The sequence below is a fragment of the Physeter macrocephalus genome, chromosome 13 (assembly GCF_002837175.3).
Source record: "Physeter macrocephalus isolate SW-GA chromosome 13, ASM283717v5, whole genome shotgun sequence".
NCBI classification, from domain to species: domain Eukaryota; kingdom Metazoa; phylum Chordata; class Mammalia; order Artiodactyla; family Physeteridae; genus Physeter; species Physeter macrocephalus.
The window spans coordinates 21538241-21552578 of record NC_041226.1 but is presented as its reverse complement, the minus strand read 5'-3'; the positions used below and the strand labels follow the sequence as shown (position 1 = coordinate 21552578).

The 14338-nt window shown below is 41.8% G+C and overlaps 1 protein-coding gene across 1 annotated transcript in view; it reads right to left on the bottom strand.

Moving 5' to 3' along the window:
* Nucleotides 1–12937, bottom strand: part of LCP1 (lymphocyte cytosolic protein 1) — a 54805-nt gene extending 41868 nt beyond the window's left edge. The window contains exon 1 of the mRNA XM_007102510.2: nucleotides 12825–12937. The gene's annotated coding sequence lies outside the window, so the exon portion shown is untranslated. The remainder of the gene's footprint in view (nucleotides 1–12824) is intronic.
* Nucleotides 12938–14338: the final 1401 nt, after the last annotated feature.

Genomic DNA, 14338 nt, shown 5'->3' with positions numbered 1-14338 from the left:
TCATTAATCCCGTCATCTTTAGCGTTAGACTCTGATGATTAAAGAAGTGAAACATAAAATACTTAGGATTCCGAAGCAAAATAAAATCCCCATAAATTTTTTTTAAAAGCTATCATACTACAGTTAGATAAGGAAGGAGTTTTGCTTTCACTTAATTCTGTCCGCTTTCTTTTACAAAGTAGAACACTGTGCAGGGGTGGGGTGGTGGTGGTGATAGCTTACTATGTATGCTGGGGATACAATGTCTCTGTGGATACAGATATTCCAAACTTTCACACAAGGGACGATTCTCAAAATGTATTTTAAAAGTGCCTTTGTTTTTAAGAACCAAATAATTATAAATGTCCTCAAATACGGATGGCCACTTAAGGGGGCTCTTATGAATTCTTTTGTCAAGTCAAAATCTCTTTTAGATTGTCTTTTCTCTCCCTGCAGATACACTAATTCTCCCAAGGCTGCTGCAGAGGGCAGAATTCTTCTCTCTGCAGTCTTGGAAGGCTATTCCCAGCACAGGCTCAGCGGCTTGCTATCTATCTCAGGGGATGAAAACACCCCCCGAGGAAGCCAGCAGCCCTGATTACTCCAAACCTGATGAACCTGATGTTTCTCTGGGGGTCTCTGTGGTTTGATCACTCAGTTGAGGGGCTTCTGAAGCTGTATTAGCATGGCACACAGAGCCGTACTCTGTCCCCAACTAAGGAGCATCCAGCTCCCCGCTTCCTCCCCCAGCACCCCCCTGATGTCTGTTTCCTACCAAGCTGTCCAACCCCATTAAGGATGGGGCACAGAGCAAACCTCTTGCAAGCAAAGGGGATGCTCCAGGCTGGGGTTGGGGAGGCCCTCATTGCCTTGGCCTCTCTCTCCTTCCCTGGGCTGTACAGTGATACTCCCGGCGTTCATGTCTAGAAGATCCACAGCTACCCTTCATTTCACATGCAGCCACAAGGACTTAAGATCCAGACTTCCCCTACTGAAAGCTCAGGGGACCCCAAAGATTATTTGAAAATAATCTTTTCAAAAAGCTGAATATTGTTATGGGCTAGTTGATTATCCACTGTGACACCATTACCTCAATATCAGACGTCATTCATTCATTCATTCATTCCTGCCCTGGTTGCTGGGCTACAAGCAAGGGGGCCACAAAGACTGGGGCTTCATGACACCCACCGTTAAACGTCAAGTTTCAAATGCAACACAGAGATTACAGCTCACTTACTGCAAAATGGTTATAGAGTGAAGAGAGCTCTGAAGATCAAAAATAAACATGTGGAAAGGCTAAACACAGGGCAGCGGTGGGAGGAGGGGCAGGGAAGAGATTAGATAAGAGTAAGAAATTAGCACAGAAGCTTATCAAAAAATAAAAGATCAAACAACTCAATCAGCTCATGCAATACAAGTAATCAGATCATTTATACACATGGACATCTCCAAGGAAATCAGAATAAAATAACGAGCAGGGGGCGGAAGAGAGAGCCTGGGGGTCGGGAGACCCAGGATGTTACCTGTCTATGTAACGTCAGACTCCACTGAGCCTCTCTGGGCCTCAGTTTCCTCATCTGTAAATTGAGAGATGAAGTCCCTTCCATGTTAAGAGTTCCAAAAGTCTGTTCACTAGCTGACAAGTGTATGCACAAGTTAGAGCCAGGGTAAGGTGTATTTCAAATGAGCCTAGAAATAGGGTCAGGGGGCATCAGGAGCTGTGACCATGGCCTGAGGCAGCTTCTGGGGAGATACCTCCTCGGAAGTGGACCCAGCATCTCCCAGCCCCACCTTGCTCCTGTTCTTACCTCAGCAGCAGGTAAAGCTCTGTCCTCATGCATTCTCCTCACTGACCAAGGCAGATGCCCACTGCTCAGCTGCCTGACTGCTCAGCACAGAGCAGGGAAGTTTCCAGAACGGCACGTGAGATCTGCTTTCTGGGATGTCACTGCGTACATCTTAAGTCCTGTTGTCCCAGTTCACTCCTAGTTTCTAGGCAAGACTGCATGCAAACTGCCCCAGAAAGAGAGCCATCTACTATTTTCTCAAAAATATCCAAATAAGGAAACCCTACAACCTCTCTGGTGTCTCATATCCCAACCCTGTAACCTAAATCTTTTCTGATACGATTAAAGCTCCCTCTCTTGGGCTATTCTCAGAGGGAATTACAGAAGCTGCTCAATTCATAAAAATTCTGTCACATGCCTTGGTGACAGCCACTGGGCCTTCAAAAAAAGTTCTTTTAACCTGTTTTGGGAGGCTCTTTTTCTCCAAATTTTTAATAGTTTCCTTTGCTATCTTCTGCATCTATGTCAAGTTCCTTAAATGATAACAGAAGAAAAACAGAGTCACAGAATGTAGAGGTAAAGGCACCAGATTTTCTATCTGGCCACTCTCTTCCTGTCACAGAGGAGTGAAATAACACCCAGGTTAAAGGATGTGACCAATGTCACCAAGCTCATTGGGACTGGAGTCCAAGGCTCCTTATTTCTCCTCTTTCCTTTATAATAAGTTTTCAAACCTAAGAGGGAATGTTGTTCTTTAAATAAGACCTGCTCAACATATGGTAAAGTATAATTCCCCCATGATTTCAAATATCTTATGAATATAATTTCATGTATGTTTCCTACACGTGAAGGAGAACTTAATCTAGGTATTGAGAAGGCAGCATCCAGGTCTGGGCTACAAACAACACGTGTCCAATACTACATACATATCCTATTGGCACCTTCAGGGTTACTATGACCGAGGCAAGGTGAACGTCCTCTGTAATCATCTGTACATTCATTTTTGACTTTGCAGGAAGGACCTCTGATATTTCTTAGCAACCGAAAAGCAAACCACATTAAAATAACACGCTGAGGCACAATGTTCTTAAGACAAAACGCCAAATTCATAGATGAATATGAAAATGATACCCTTAGACTTCTGAGATCAGCAAGGTTTCAGACATTCTGTCCTCTGTTGGTTGGGTGGGGGTCTGTGAGTCCTTCCTCCTCTGAGCTCTGGTTCAGACCCCCATGTCCACATCTCCATTTCTTCCAGCAGACTATGAGATCACAAACTATATGAGATCATCTCACAGCACTGCCTCCTGGCTGGCACACAGTATAAGTACGTAGGAAATCAGTCGTAGCCATGAACAAACAAACCCATAAACAAATGGTATACAGGGCTTAAGAAGTCTACTATGGAGGACGAACGTACGGACACCAGGGTGGAAGGGTGGGTAGGATGGATTGGGAGACTGGGATCGACGAACGTACACTACTATGTATGAAGTAGATGGCTGGTGAGGGCCTACTGTATAGCACAGGGGGAAAAAAAGAAGGTGCAGTCTGTTTGCAGGACATATATTACGTTAACCTTAAAAATGCATTCCAGGGTTTCCCTGGTGGCGCAGTGGTTGAGAGTCCGCCTGCCGAGGCAGGGGGCGCGGGTTCGTGCCCCCGGCCCGGGAGGGTCCCGCATGCCGCGGAGCGGCTGGGCCCGTGAGCCGTGGCCGCTGAGCCTGCGCGTCCGGAGCCTGTGCTCCGCAACGGGAGAGGCCACAGCAGTGAGAGGTCCGCGTAACGCAAAACAGAACCAAAAAAACATTAAAAAAAAGAAGTCTACTATCACCTTCTTTGAGGAGTTTAACAATAATATTCTTGTGTACATACTTATCATATCCCTCCCACTGAAAGATACAAACAACAGAACAAGGCAAGTGGATGCATCAGGTTTATATGAAACCACTTTGCAGGAAAAATGACTTTGCAAGTGTCCCTTGGCAGTCTTTGAATTAGGCTGGGGATGCCCCCTGGTCCCCACCCTCCAGCCACCAGAGGGTTCTGGCTGAGGTAAGAAAACCTGGGGCTGGGCAGTTTCTGTAAACCCTGCTGACCGCGGCTGATGTTCAGGTCTCTCTACCAAAGTGTACAGTGTCTGACTTGGAGCTGAGTCCTGCTGGGAGGAGAGGGGCTGTGGTGTGCAGACAGAGCAGGATGGAAAGGAGGGTAAAATCAGCTGAGATGCGCAAACTCAATGTACCAGGAACACACAGGAAAGAATTAGGAATGGGTGTTAGCGTTCACTTGAGTGTAATTTGCATATCACTATCTGGACTATGAAATTCATCCTCTGGTAATTCTAAGTGTCCACCACTAAGCAGATTCATATATTTGTACATTTATTCTTTCACTAAACATCTGCCAAGTAAGTACCTACTATATGCTAGGTCATGGGTTAGATGCTGGCGACGCAGACGTAAGATGTGGTCCTGGCCTGTTTAGTAGGGGAGAGAGACACCAGTCACTAGAATACAGGGGGACTTTTTAGATCCACAGGAATGGGGAAAACAGCCCTCCCCTGGGGAGCCACGCGTGGTACCCCGGGGAGAAGTGACATGTGACCTGGGTTTCCACAGATGAGGAGGAGACAGCTTAAAGATCAGTCAGTCTTTTCCTTATTCATGTAGAATGATGAACCCATATTCTCTCCACAGAAAGTTTATCTATGTTGGAGCCAGAGAAAACAATAGCTAAAGGACAAATGGAAGACAAACTAATGTTTACTGAGTGGTTACCCAGTGCTAAATGTTTTATATGCGTTATCACATTTAATTCCACCACAAGTCTATGGAGCATTATGATGATTTCCTCTTTATAGAAGAGGGAACTGAGATTTAAGTAACTGGCCCAGGGTTACATTGCTCTGAACTGGGGAAGCCTCAGACAACATGGCCCTGCCGCGCGAGAAAACGGGAAAATGGGGGTCCTGAAAAGTGAAGTTGCTCCCCAAAGTTTCAAAGTGGGCCAGTGATTCATCAGAAAAGAGGAGTAGAGCCTCCGGAATCTTAGTTTGGTGTGACCAAAGTACAGGAAAAACGACACAAGTCAATGAACATTTAAACAACTTAAAGGTTAAAAAAAAACCTGAGATGCACAGCCCAGGAAATGTACTTTACATCTTCAGTATGTGGATGGAGAGAATAACGGGAGGAGTTTCTTCCAGTCGTTTTAAGAACAGCACAGTAGTTTACAGCTTCACCTGTGCTAGAACACGACCCACTTTCTCCCAGTCTAAGCAAGCGTGAAAAGGCATCATAGACGTCTCACAAACCTCATCTGTACGTTAACGATCTTCTCATCCTTTATGAAATTAAGCTTGCTATATACATAAAGAAGAATGAACTAGGAAGCAACATGGTATGGTGAAAAGATGCTGGATTTTCTGATGCAACAGCTTCTTGCTGTGTGCTTGAAGTAACATTATTTAAAATTTCTGAGCCTCAGTTTCCTCATATGTACAAAGGGGATATTAATAATGCAATCACAGTGCCCACTCCATAAGAGTTGTGTTAGAATGAAATTAGATAAAGTGTTTAAATTGTATACAACAGTGCTTGGCGAAGGAAGGGAGGGAGGGAGGGAGGGAGAAAATAAAAAAGAACCAGAGAAAATAAAAAAGAACCAGAACTTCTACAAAATTATCTTGGGGAACAAACCCAATTTCCACTATAAACTACATGAAATATTATATAGAGTCACTGTCTAAAATTCACACTTAATTGCATGTATGTTACATGTGTGGGTAGGTGTAAATCTAGATTTCACACCTATGCTTGATCTTCAAATGATCTTAGCTTGGTTGCTCTGGCTCTTGTACCACATCTCTCCTCCAGAGTCCTTGAAGGCAGTTTCAAAAGCAATTGCGGAATTAGAAGATGATACCAGCTAGAAGCCAACAGCATCGGTGTTGGCTGACCTCATGCTGAGCGGTCAAGGGGCTCTGGGCTTAGTCTTGCCTGAAATACTTATCGTGGAAAGTACCTTTTGACAGTTGAGGAAGTGTGGCCAGAGTGGGAAAATGTACAGCAATCTTAAGAAAAGCCTGCACACCCACTGTGAGACATGAAATGAAAAAGGATCTTGGGTGTCTGTGATGGAAGACCATTGGGCTATATGTTTCTCCTCACTCTCAGGTACACCAATGCTTGGGGACTGAGTCTGTTGGCCTCTTCTCTGCCTCTATCTCTTACCCACTCTGGAATTCTCCAGGCGTTTTCTCTGCTGTGGTTTGAGCTGATGGAAAAACACCAAGACAACATGCAGCTGACATCTGTATACCAGCAATGACAACAGAAGCTTCTATTTACTCTCAATAATGTGACCTCATTTTCTATGGGCTCCTTGGGGTAGTTCTTTTAGAATTTCTAAGGACCAGCTCATTCTCGTAAAAAACAAAATGAGCAGTTACAGGTAAACTGAGGCAGGAATTTGTATTCATTTGATAGACTAGATTTATCTACACTTTCTTGGAAGCCACAGTTTGGTGGGCAAATATTTACCAATACCAATTTACTAATGGGATATACTATGACATTTCTTTTGTCAGAACTTTAAATAACTAAATAGCCTAAACGCTTCATAACCCTTAAGAACTCTGTACCATAATATCCTCAAGCATTTGTTTGTTTGGTATAGCAGCAGACCCATCAAAGGCAGAGTTGGGCTCTCCGCCTGATGGAAAAGTAGGAATAATCATTGAATATTCAACCGCAGAAAGGAATATTTAGACTTATTAGAAAGTAGCCAGTGGATCATGTTAGAAAATACAATGCAATGAAAACAGACATGGTTTACATGTTTAAGAAACTGTGAATATTAAAGTGGAAAAGAGGCAAGGTGTGAATCTCGGCTCTGACTAGCTCTGTAACCTTGGACTTAACCCTCCCTGAACCTCAGTTTGAACATCTGTTCTAAGAAGATGACAACATCAACCTCAGGCAGCTTTTGTGTGGAAATAAAAGGGCAAATATATGTCAAGAGCTTAGCACAACGCCTAGCAAGTAGTGAGGGCTCAATAAGTCAGCAGCAATGGTTGAGTATAGCAGAGTGAGATATACACACAGACTGATGAAATGGGGAAACGGAAGGGGAAATGGACCCAAGAGCAGACCCAGCGGATAGATAGCACTTTTCCCTATTTCAGAGATGAGGGGACTGAGCCTCAGGAGGCTTAAGAGACCTGCTTGGGCTCCACAGTTAGTAAAAGGCTAGAAAAGGAATCCAAATTTGCCTCCAAATTTGCTCTTTTCTTTATACCATACCTGTTTGTCTCATGTACAGAAACTGCAGGCACTCAGACTCACAAGCTTTAAAAACTGACATTATATATGATATTTAATACATTTTATATTATACACATTATAGTCAACCACCAGACAGATTAAGAGTCCCAACTGTCTTCCTCTGTGGTCACAGGAAAGAAACAGAGCATCAGGGATATTTTGATGAAAAATCTCAACTTGAAAGACAATGAGGGAAGGGAAAAAAATCTGCAAAAAGTCATCAAAGGTGCCCGTGATAGTCCATCTTTCCAAAGGGAAAAAAGATTTAATGTTATAAAGCACTGGAAATGAAGGGAAAGTTCATTTACATCTTTGAGATGAAGAAAAAGGGGCTCAATAATGCAAAACCGCATACACGTTCCTCAACTTTTCTTACTTTCTCTCTGCATCTATTATGTAGCTTTCTCCGTAAGGAATGCATTTTCCACTCTTCTTTCTTAATCACATCGCCTCCTGGTGAAGGTAATGCGAGCCCATGACATCAAGGAGGTGCAATGGATCCACATTTTAAAGTGTGACACCTGAGGTTAACAAAGATGCAGGTCTCATTCTAAATTTCGCCTGAGGAACGGCGAAAAGGAAGAGGATGCAAATTTTATACAGATGCATTTGTGGCGCCTCTTTACCTCATTCATTCAGATACACAGTTTGGATAAATACTGGAGACAGCTACCAGACTGAGGAATCAAAATGCAGGGTATTATTTAATTGTAAAGTAATTAGTCCATTCATTCACTTCCCTCTTGAAAGTGCACCCAGAGAAAAAAGGAAAAGAAATTATCTTAGAGATTGCAACTCAAATGCAACGTTAATTTGCCCGCCAAATTTGGCATCTTGGCTTTTCTGCCTGTGGAGAATGTAATCTCTTTTCCATTTTGGCTCAGCCAGTCAAGAGGGTGTGTGTGTGTGTGTGTGTGTGTGTGTGTGTGTGTGTGTGTGTGTGTGTGTGTGTGTGTGTGAAAGAGAGAGACAGAGAGGTGGGGGGAGAGAGGGAGAGAGGGAGACACACCGACAGACAAAGAGATGGAGAGAGCATGCAAGTGTGTCCATCTGTCCGTGGAACTGGTGCTAGACTAAAACAAGAATCAATGCTGCAACCACAAAACTGTGGCTTTCTTTGCAAGTTCCTCAATTTAATATCTTAGCTTTTCCTTCCGCCAGAAAAAACAACCGACCATATTTGAGAAACAAGCCTCCTTATAACTTAAAGTGGGGCTGAGGCAGGTGTGGCTCTGAAGTTGAGCAAAACTTATTTTAACTCAGTAAGTGGGTCACTTTTTACCTCTATTCTTCAGCTCACAATTAAAATAACCTTTCATTCTTTCACATTTTTTAGGACACCTATATTTGGCCATCACTATATAATTATAGATATGTGTGCTTGGGTATAAATACTAAATTGTTTAATTTATTCATGTCTATCAATCACAACAGCTAGAAAATGGGAATGCCACTTGACTCAAGTATTCTAATCTTCTGTGACTGAGAACTTTTCAAAGCTTTTGAGGGTAGGGATCATGTTTTGTGACCTATGCACAGGTCTATAAGTTGGTAAAAACCAAATAGTCAAGTGCAGAGGGGCCGAGTAAATACCGATGATGATGATGTTGACAAAGAATAGTCTTTAATAAAAGCAATTAACGATACAGATGCATTTATTTAGGATAAATTATTATTATCTGCGTGCAACTCAAGGTCTAGGTACTAATAAGCACCATGGCCTGCTGCCTGTTTATTCCAGGAGGTTTCCCCTGGAAATCAGTAGTTAATATAAAATTGATTCAATTGTAGAAAATTAAAGTAATAAAACACTTGAATGGATTAACTTGCCTTCAAACATGAAGATAACACCAATACCTACCTCACAGGATTGTTGTGATGACCCAATGCACTAATAGGTCAAAACACTTAGAAAAACACTCAAATTCAAAATAGTAGTCTAGAAGGCTAAGCTGTTATTATTAGGATGATGAATTGAAATTCTTTGTTCCCCACCTGCTGCTTACAGTATCTTACAAGATGGAGTGACTATGAAATTGCTGGGAAAACTGATGTAATGACTGAAATCGACAAACAAAACAACGGGAACAGTCAATAGCATAAGGAAGTTCAATCAGGAGGCAGCTGAGGAAAGCAACGGGGGAACTGCCATCTGGGGAGCCCAGTGGTCACAGCAGCTGCAGGGAGATGCTCCTAGAAGATGAATATCTGATTGGGTGGTAACTTCTTATACTTCAGAATGAAAACAATGTGAAACATGAACTCTTTTGATTTAAGAAGTGCATTGCCATCTGGCAAAATAGGGAAACTTGAAACTCTTGGAGTCTGCTGACACGGGTTGGTTTTATATTTTGGTGGACTCTAATTCTAACTTTTATTTCTGCAGGGTTCATACGCGATGGAATAGAATCATTTCATTTGATGATATCTGTGAGTTGGAAAACGAGCAAACAAAAAATATCCTAAGGAGGCAATTACATGAATCTAAATAATGTCCCTTTGCTATAAAATCTATTAGTCATAAAGTCATCAGATTTTATAATTTTACTTTATAAATTTTTGACTCTTCATAAATATAATCTTAGGAGAAAATTTCTTAGTTTTATTTTACCTAACTTGATTTTAGAATTCATTTGCCATCTCCCCCGTATACGCAGAGGAGGCTTCACTCTTTTGGTAACAAGGAGAAGTTGACTTGAGAATTTTCTGAGCAGAGTGCAAAGTGAGTAAGTAAAAGTTAATGGTATCTGTTACTGTGCTCTTGGTCATCCAATATGCTTATTATCAGGTACTTAATTTTGGTAAGGGTAGCTAAGTTTTAGCTCAATTAATGTATTTAAACTAAAATAGTAAGATTAATTTTGCCTGCTGGCTATGGTCTTTGGACAATTTCTTAAATTCCTTGAAGTCAACGTCTATTTAGTGCTTTGAGGCTAAAATGAAGAATAGTGCTTTGACAAAAAGAAAGCATGTTAGAAAGCAAAAATACCGTAATAGTGTTATATCTCCGCTCATAGCAGTCACTGGGGGAACTCGGTAAATATTAGGTTAACAGGTGAAATTTAAAAAAGACTTCTATGCCTATCTAAGGAACTGAGAAAAAATTCAATAAATATCATGAGCACCTACTATATGCCAGGAGAGACAGAGAAGGAGCTCAGGCTGTCAGCAAATTAAGGACTTGAAAGGAAAACAACATGAGTAACTGCTCTACTTACTCTAAACTCAAAGCATTAAGCAAACACACACAGAAGAATCAGTGGAGGCAAGAACCAGTAGGAAAGACCTGCAAAAGGACAGGTTTCTTGAAATAAGCCTTAAAAAATGACCAGAAGTTTCACAGATAAAGAAGAAAGCACTTGGAAAGACAGTTGGAGTGAAAAGAAGTGAAAGAGCATGGAACTTTCTGGTGGTTTGTGGACTTGTGCACTTGGCATGTGGGTAAGTGGAGGGGGGAGGGGGAGAGGTGGGAGGTGGCAGCTAGGGCAGAGGAAGTGACAAGAAATAAGGTTGGGAAAGTGGCTGAGGCAGGTTTGTGAAGGCACACAATTCTTGAGTAAAATTATGCATTACTTAAAAGAAAGCACTACATTCTATTATTATATGAAACCCACAATGATACCTCTTATTTATGAAAAAGTTTCTGGGTTTATGGCAAATTGTTGTCTTCTTTCTTTCTCTCTTCAAATCATGAATGCTAAGATCTCTTCAGTCAGCTTCAGAACGAAAAGCTTATAACGAGGTACATCTGGGAAAAAGATGCTGGTGGGGAAGATAGGCTCTGGAATAGACGGACGCTTACAGAGAGGCAGAATGGAGCCTGAAATCCTGGCTAGCTACCGCCCTTGCCCCTCACCCAGTGACCTTGGGCCGTGCCCTTCAACCATCTAAGCCCATTCCTCATCTCTAAAGGTAGTTGCGAGGATTAAATGAGGTCATGCATGAAGAGTGGCTTACACAGTAAGTAGGTATCAATATTAAGTGTTATTACTACTTGCTCTGTCCTAATTTAAATAGATACATTTGAATGAGAAAGTTACTTGTTGGCCCCCCATTCCCCAAAGGGTTCAGCAAAAGAATTAGAAATGGTGTTAAAACACGGAAATTGTTTCCCAAATTTCCGATTGTTTCAAGGCACAATTTATGAAGGAGACAAAACTTCAAATGTGACAAAAGAAAGCATCCCTGGGATAGCTAATGAAATGTCCCACCTCAGCAGTGCTTGTTCAAAGGGCAAGACCCAGAAGATTCTTCCCTGATGTTGCTGGGAGTGAACAAGAATGAAGAGAAATGGATATTTTATAACATATCAGGTTGATGCTTTAACAATCTAAACTTGATTCCATTTTTATTTCCTCCCAATGTAAGGAAAATACTGACATACCTTTGCATCCTAATTCATTTTATTCTCATCAATATTTTTACTTAAAATAAGACATAGCATATTTTTAATCTGTTATTTTTAGGGGTCCAAGTCCTTCTCCCTCAACTCCACATTTTTGCTGGTTTAAAGCTATTCAGGTGAGATGCGTCAAGCAATATTGATGATCACATTTTACAACTTCAGAAATTCACGTGTATAGGTAAGCAGTTAATTCCATTGAAATTTGCCTGTGTAGATGTTCTTTAAACCATTTTTATTTACTAGAAACCAATTATGATAAATCACGTAAATTCAAAATCAAGACGTGTGGATAAATCACCTTTGTTTAACGACAGTTTTTTTGTTTTAAGTTGTCCTGAGGAGGTAATTTTAGAAAACAAGTTGCTATCCTTGATAAAGAAAAATTGGGTTTTGCTAAGTGTGCCGATAAATGAATCCACTTCCAATCCAGATGGCTTTTATGTTTATCATCTGTCAATGGTACTAAATATTGTTGAATAATGGTAATTAATAAAGGCTGATGATACAAGTTTCAAAGTCTATGTTTCAATAAAGTTTCTGGAATAAATAGCCCATATCAACTTTATAAGAATTTCTATTATAGACTGAAGCCTTTCTTCCATAACTTAACGGTCATTTGTATGATCATAAGGATATCAAATAGTTCAGACAATTCTACAAAACGGTACAATTAAGCAACACAAATTGCTTTTATTTTTAGAGAATAAATGGAGAAAAGGCAGCCTCTAATTCCATGTGGTTATTAAGCACACCCATTAAAAACCATCGGTACCCAAAATCACTCAAATAACCAGTATCACACTCAGTAACATACGACTCAAGATGTCAGTACATCCACTAAAGACTGTAAAGGAGTTTTTTAGAAAAACAGAACCACAGGAGCTAAAGTGAAACTATCCCCCTTAGGCCAATGAGCAGCACCATCTAAAGGATCAATATCGACTTTCCTGAGAACATTTGAAAGTAGATCAAATCACAGTAAATAGCCTCCCTGGAATAAAGCAATAGAAATAAATCACGACATGGTTTGGTTTAAAAAGGAAACACAAATCATAGTTTTTTTGGGGGGGTGATAACTGCGTATAACTGGAGAAGAAGCCACCCCAGAGAGCGGAGGGGAGGGTCCCACTCTGGGCGGCCACGAGATGTGGCTGGAGCTTTGCTGGGCAGTGAAACGGTGCCGCGGCTCATAGCGGACAAGGGCGACAGGTGCTCAGAGATCTCTAGTCCCCTGGGGGCAAAATCCACAATCCACAGAACCAGAGCCACCCAACAAGCAAAACATCATAAGCACTTAGAAATGACAAAAAGACAAAGGAAATTTACCTGGTAGCAAAACTGTTCTCAGTGGTACTGGTATGTGACCAGAAACCCCCTTCTTTCTGATCTGCAGAACAACTTTGTCAACCCCGGGTGTGTGGTCACAAGGCAGGAAGTGACTAGAATGACAAATCATCAGCCAGGAAAGAAATAGATTTTGTCTTTATAAGGACATTTTTACTTAACGTGTTTTTTTTTTTTTTTTTTTCCTCATGTCCCCTCCCCTGCAAAAATCACCTGACAGGTCAAACTGAAATTCAGAAGCCTCTTACCACTTCCTCTTTATAAGCATTTTTCTTTCTCCTTCCCTTTCTTTCCCCTCTAGCTGTCGTGTAGGCACTGGGCTACTTAAACCTGTTGATTTCAGATAACAAGGCAAGGTCAGCCTGCTACCTTGACTTCTTGCTCTGCCCCTAATTGCGAATGCAATGCCCTGGCGCCTAGCTACTTACAGCAAAGATAAACAAATTATTCATTTTTAATGAAAGAGCCAAGGGAAGAGGTGGCAGTATCCCTGAAACAAGCTAAAAGGGGGTTCCTTGGGAAAGCCCCACCCCAGGTGAAACCAAACCCCTCTCAACAGTCCCTGAACAGTGATCTTATTGGTGCAAATAAAACAAAATGATCTCTTGAAGGGGAAGGGCCCGAAAGGGAAGGTCACCATATTATTTACTCATTCTTTTATTTATAGAGCACCTATGTACTAGGGATCTCTTTAACCCAATTAAAGATTTCAATTATTTAGACGCTTCCTACAAAGAGCACCAGCGGATCACTTAGGCAGCCGCTATAGTCCAATGCTGCTAAATTCCTTCCTAGAGACCACACTTCTTTTTTGAATGCACATTTTATAAAATTAGCAAGAGAATTAAAATATCTCAGTTCTATGCCCAAATCCCGAATGCTCGTCCTGAGGGCTACTTCTCATCTTCAAATGGAAGCGCTCAAGCGCTCACAGCCTAACAGAGGATGTGAAGGTTGTATAGTATCCTGAGTAATGTTGACCAGACGTTACACATAGTCTGTCTCCGTGTTGCCCAGAGCCTGTGTGCAGCTCCAGCGGCCAGCCTGCTATTGAGGAATGAGAATCTGAGGCTATGTTCCAGCTCTGATGGTGAGTTGAAGATGCTTGATTGTTCACTACACTTCTGTATTTGCGAGGGGCCTGGGACCCCACCAGTGGGTACCATGGTTGGGGGGAGAGATGCCCTTATACTCCTTTTGCTTCTTTGATTTCTCCTCTAGAAAGTTCCTGCTTCCAACCTCAAATATCAGACCAAGCTGTTCTGGTTTCTCTACTTCATTAGTCAGCAGTGTGGCAGTGTCTTGGTCAGAACCCTACAGGCGCCATCTTGGTGGAGAGGGTGGGGAGAAGAATAGGAACAGATAGCGGAGATTCAGTCCGTTCCCCAAGTGGTTCACCTCACAGAGAACTGTCAACTCTCTTGTGACTCCCCAGGGAAGACTGAGGGGGTGAATTGGACCCCATTTTCTCCACAGCATAATTACTCCCAAGTAAT